Here is a 6,130-nt window from a genome sequence, read left to right as displayed (position 1 = left end):
CTCTTGTTAAGTCATCTATGCTAGGTCGCTGGCAGAGGAGGGAGAATACTCAGTGAGCTGCCTTCTTGTGTGTAGTGTGGGAGACTTGTGAAGTGCAATAGTCACGTGGAAAGGCAGTGTCGGGGTGGTGGGGAGCAGGCCTTCTGAACTTTCTCCCTGCATTGAATTAATTAGTTCGCCTGCTTGTTTGAAATTAGATCTCTCACAGCACTTTGGAATAGTTTTTATTAGGTTAGCATTTTTTACATTGAATAGGTAAATATTGATGGCTCAGTTTAAGTAGATGTTTTAAATTTGAAAGTACAAAAGTATTTTATCTTTTTGAATTAAAGGAGAAAAGCCATTGGTTTGTTTTCACAGATGGTATATTTGCTAATTAACTATCTTAGTACAGAGGTGCCTTAAACCAGGGCACCATAAAACTCAGGCCGAGCAGCCGCCTGGGAACCAGTTCTAGGGAATCCTTTCTGTAAACCTACAGCTGAAGCCTCAGAGAGGTGTGAAGCCTTATGAGTTGATGAGAGTCTGCTTCCTTTGGGATCAGCTAGTTGGGGAAGTTGTGTGTGTGTGTGTGTGTGTGTATCCTTTTTAAAGTCAGAGTTTACAACCTTCATGTGTCTGAGGCAGACAGTTCTATTTGCAGACTACCTCCTTCCTGGAAAAGTCTCAGCTCCATAGTCTTTTGAAAATCCACGGAATTCTTAGCATCAGAAGGTACCCAGCAGTTGAGGTCAGTCTCCCCAGAGAGATGCACGTTTGCTGGTGGTAGCTGGCTGGGATGCTGTTGGGCAGTGGTAGCCCCAGTTCAGGAAGCGGAGCGGGCTGAATGGGGTTTCTGGCATTCCCTGAGCTGCCTAGGCCTTCCCCAGCTGCACATCACATGCTGGGGGACGCATGACAGCTAGGATACCCGGAAAGCCCTGAGTCTGTGGCATTAGCCGGAGTCGGTCACCACCTCGGAGCTGAGAAGGGCCATGCGGTTGCCTGGGAGCCCGTGGCCGCCGTTTCCAAAGTGAGCTTTTTCTTGTTAATGTGCTGATTTTTAAAAACACACGTCTGACTTCAGTAACACCTTCTGAAAATGGTTTGTCCCAGTGCTTTTGTGCTGGTGTGTTTTGTATGTTTGAACAAAGGTAGGAAGGTTTTTTGTTTTTTTGTTTTGTTTTGTTTTGTTTTTTAATTTGTACAGAATTGAAGACTGGGGGCCCTCTAAAGGTCAGCCTGAAGCTTCTTAGGATTAATATGTAAGTTGAATTTTCCCTCACATTTTCAGGTGTGTGGAATAATGGGCATAATACTGGGTTTTCAGATTTTGATGGGGAAGGTAAGCACATGAGCCCACATAGAGTACTGGATTTTTTTTTTTAACTGGAAAATTCCTTGAAGGTTTACATGCTGTATGAGAGATCCAGAAAGATAGGACTGACGACTCCGTAAATCAGAAGCTTGGGATCCTGGAGCTGACTGTGGGCTGTGGACAGTGTCTCCTGTCCCACTCACACCCAGCACGTGTGATGTCTGGTCTGATGGCATTGTTGTGTCCTGCTCTCAGAGTTCGATGCTGACTAACGTTCTGAAAGGTAGCTTTATGTTTCCAGTGAGTTCAAGCACAGTCACCGACACTCAGTGATATTGAGAGAAGCAATCTCTAGTCTTTTTGAACATTTGCCTTGATCAGCAAAAGCTCTTAAACGTAAAAACTTACCCTATTAAACATCCATGTTTAACACAGAAACAAAGGATGACATAAGAGTAAATATTAGAAATCAGTTTTTAATATGAGGGAACTTCTGAAAGTTTATGGAAAATGGAATTAAAAGATAAGTCTGGGGGCGGGCATTGCAGTGCAGTGGATTAAGCTGCCACTTGGGACACTTGCATCCTTATCAGAGTGCCTGGGATTAAGTCCCACCTCAGTTTCTGGTCTAGCTTCCTGCTATTGTGTCTCGGAAACAGCAGAGGATGGCCCAAGTGCTAGAGTTCCTGCCTCCCACATGGGAGGCCTGGATGGAGTTCCTGGCTCCTGGCTTCAGCCTGGCCCAGCCCTGGCTGTGTGGGCATAGTGAACCAGCAGATGGAAGCTCTCTCTTTGACTCTTCTTTTCATCCTGTCACTCTGCCTTTCAGATAAATTTTTTTAATAAGTTTATTTTGGTGCAAAAGTGTTTTATAGTCCGTACATAATTTTTTACAATAATCATTTTCCACGAACTTTTGGAAGGCTCATGTATTTTCTTCTTGCAGCAAGCAGATTGTCTTGTGTACCCTCTGGAAACACGTGCTCTGCTCTGAAGACCACCTACTCAGTTACTGCTTCTCAATCCAGTCCCTTAAAAAAGTGTTTTTTTTTCATCTACTTGAAAGGCAGAACATAGAGACAGAGACAGATCTTCCACCTGCTGGTTCATTCCCAAATGCCCATAATAGCTGGGGCTGGGCCAGGCCAAGGCCAGAAGCCCCGGATTCCCTCTGGGCTTCCCACATGGGTGGCAGGTGCCATCACCTGCTGCTCCCAGGGTGCATCAGCAGGAAGCTGGAATGGGAGTGGAGGGAGCTGGAGCTCCAAGCAGCACCTTGACAATGGGATGCGGGTTCCCGAGCAGTGGCGTAACCCCCTGTGCCCCAGTGCCTGCCCTTCAATTTTTGGGCCAAAAAAAATGTGCTTTTCTTGTGATATTTGGAAAAATCGTAGAAGGGACTTTTTTCAGAGGAGGCTGTCATCAACTTGGAAAATTTCACATTTTTACTCCTAACTTGCCAAATAATCACCAGTTTCCAAATGTTTTGTAGGACTTCGTACTTACTATTTTTAATGGTCTTTTGTCTTTTTCATCTTCATGTTAGGTATGACTCTTATTTTACTAGTCTGCTTATAGTGTTCTTTTGGCCTTATATTTTACCACCAAGTTCAGGATTATTTCAGGTTAAAATATATAACAGCTTTCATTTCTTCATTTTTTATTTTTTCACTCCAGACACTTGAGCTTCTGGAGGAATACTCTTCTTGATACGTCTGCACTTCATCTTTTGTGTGTGTTTTATTTACCCGTGGAAGTACGCTGAGTTGCCATCCTTAGGTGTGCAAACAAGTGTGGAGAGGCATGCAGGTCCCTCTGTGCAAACCCCAGGAAAGTGAGACTGCTCGTGACACAGTGTGCGCTCTGAGGGCTTGATGGTGTTTCCAAAACAGAACTGGCGGGCAGTATGCAGTCCATGGTGTGAGCGCAGCGCAGGGCAGCTCTGATTGCCTGCAGCAGACACTCCACTGAGAACAGGTTCTATGGGAAATATTTTGCTAATTTTCTGCTGGGTTTAGGGTCAACAAGTAAATGCTTGGTGGTGGTTTTTAATGCTGCTAGCGTTGCCTGAGTCACAGAGCCCTGCTAGTCCCCTTAATGTCATCAGAGCTGTTTCCTGAAGCTGGAGTTCTAATCTTAGAATCTAGAATTCTCGTGGGTGGTGGTGTATTAAACAAGACGAGAAGGTGGCTTGGTTTCATTTCTTGTGCCTGGTGGAGCCTGTTCCCATGAAAGTCATGTTTTGACCTGTCAACACGGCAGATGTGAAAGGCGAATTGCTGGTTGTGGTTGAAGTGCTCCATCTCAAGCTGTTGGCTTCTCTAAGCTACTTTTCTGAAATGGTGATGGATTGATAGGATGCCAGAAAACACTGGTTTCTAGGGTGCTGCCAGTCTTGCAGCTCAGTGTTGTGAAAGATGGAAATCCAGAGAGGGGGGAAGAGTGGCTGCAGGCTTCCTGCTGAAGCCAGCAAAGCCAGGCTGTGGCTAACGAGGACGTTCATGAGGGATCCCTCCAACCTGTCAGGTCTTGTGACCACTGCTCTTTTGAGTGCAGTACACATCAGGAAGTTGCATGAGGCTTGAAACATGACTCTTAGACATTTAACTGGGAGACTAGAACATTGCTTTCCACGTCATCCTGACTGATGTACATGAGTATGTACATGTTTGCTTGTAGGTGAGCACTGGTGTGTTGGCTGAGTGTGCTATATATCTGTTTTCAGAGGGAACATGTATTACTCATCCTTGAGAGTAGGAAGGCTCCTGGTCTTGTTTTATACTAAAACTAAAAAAAAAAAAAAAAAAAAAAAAAAAGAACCAAAAACATTGCTGCAACTTGCAGTTGTCATTTTTAGAGATTAATGACTTTTACATTTCATTTTTTAAAAATAGATTTATAGGCCTTAAAGACTAATTGCTTACTAACATTTTAGAGATACAGTGCTTCTATGTGACATATTCCAAATCAAATCATCTTAAACCGTTCTCTTATGTTCATGTATTACTGAGCAGGTAAGGATGTTTTCTTAAAATTTCTATATTTACATTTGCTTTTGTGTAAAATGTTCATTTGGTTTGTAAGTCTCAGATTTATACGAGAAGTGGGATTTCTAAAATACAGAGGTCTGACAATGGATTGATACGTTAGTGGAGGGCTTCTGGCATTGTTGCCTGATTTTTCTTTTTGAACTGTACATAATTAGCTGTAGTGAAACCTCAGTACTGTGGGCTGAAGTCTTCACAGTTTTGCCTTGCTTCCCATCTCAAAGACCCCTTCCGAGTCCTGTCCCTTCCAAGGGCTGCGAACCGTGCTGGCCGGCCTGGGGTTTGTGGCGGGGCCAGGGTGGGGGCAGGGATGCCCTGCGGCTGGCCCAGCATTCTCACCAGTGGAATCACTCAAGTCCGCGTAGGGCTGAGGGGTGAGATTGCTCTATCCTTGTATTAAATCACTTGGCACTTTCTTGGGCACATTTATTAGCACTGTTTGTTTTTAATAACTGGAAGCACTTAATGATTATTTTGTTTAATTTCAGCATAAAGGTTTGGAGGGTCAGGGCAGTTGGGTTTCTTTCTCATGCATAGCTTCTGGAAATTGAGCGTCGGAAGACGGCGTGAGCGGATGACTGAGCCGGCCTTCTCGCGCCCTGGGCCTCCTCTTCTGTCCAGGATGTCGTAAATGACTGGCAGGCTTTCAGGACTGTGCTTTCTAGAAATGCAGGACTTTTTTTTATAATGATTTACACTTAATTTTGTGAAGTATCCGGCTTCTTCCTGTTTAATCACTGCTGCTTATTGTCTGTTACGTAGGAGGCAGTCCGACTTCTGAGACATATCCACGTTTTGTTTTGGGGCAGTGTCAGCCGTGAGCAGGTGTCCCGCGGTTGCGACAGTAAGCGTCCTTCATGGACTGCCGCGGCTGTGGAGTGGCGTCTGCTCCCGGGTGAAGACAAAGCAACAGTTCACCCTTGACTACCCGAGGGCTCTTCATTCGGTTTGGCCCTGGGTCTTTGCCAAGCGCAGTCATAGCGATCCCTTCACTCTCGCCTCGTGGCAGCTTCATTTGGTTTTGTGGGTAGGGGAGATTAAAGACGAAACTCAGTGCAGTCATTTTGCCTAGTGGTTAGCTGGGGTTTGAGGTGAATAAAACTGATTAGTAATAGTTTCTTAGAATTATGACCTTTATTCACCAAATGAGAAATTGGCTTTAAAAAGTGTGCAGCTTTGCACTTTGAAGAATAAAGTACGAATTTCCCATTAGCCCTACTCGATGTTCTCCACAACACGCCCTCCTCAGAGACAGGAGTGAGGGGGTCTTGGGTATTGATCGCGGGGGCACTGGCGGCCCGTAGACTAGCAGGGGTGTGCGTGCCGAATGGTCAGCTCTCAATCCCATTTAGCACGTGTCCCCCAGGGACTGCTGCATTGGGTCTCCGTCAGGCGTACTGCAGGGAGCCATGCGACCTCACGGGCACGCGTAGTCTGTGGTGTGTGGCAGGAAGAACTTGGGGTGCTTTCCTTGAGCCAGTCAGCCCAGCTAGAAGACGCTCGCTTCACTGTTCATTCCCCACTTGTCGATCTTACATCAGCATCTCAGAATATCCACATCGCTGTGTGGCTTCGCAAGCGCTACCTACCCGAGTGAACAGTTGTCACAGTGTTATTAGTAACTTGTCTTGACTGAGTTAGTGTGCTTCATTTTAGGAGACCTTCAGAGTATTAAAAGATGACCTTTTTTCTTTTCTTTTTCCTAAATATGCCATTAAATGGTAACTGTTAACACTTGCTGCATCATTAATTGTTGATACAGCTGGAGAGAGACTGCCTCCCTGTC

This window comes from Lepus europaeus, chromosome 14 (assembly GCF_033115175.1).
Source record: "Lepus europaeus isolate LE1 chromosome 14, mLepTim1.pri, whole genome shotgun sequence".
In the NCBI taxonomy this organism is placed as follows: domain Eukaryota; kingdom Metazoa; phylum Chordata; class Mammalia; order Lagomorpha; family Leporidae; genus Lepus; species Lepus europaeus.
Note: the sequence above shows the minus strand (reverse complement) of the source record.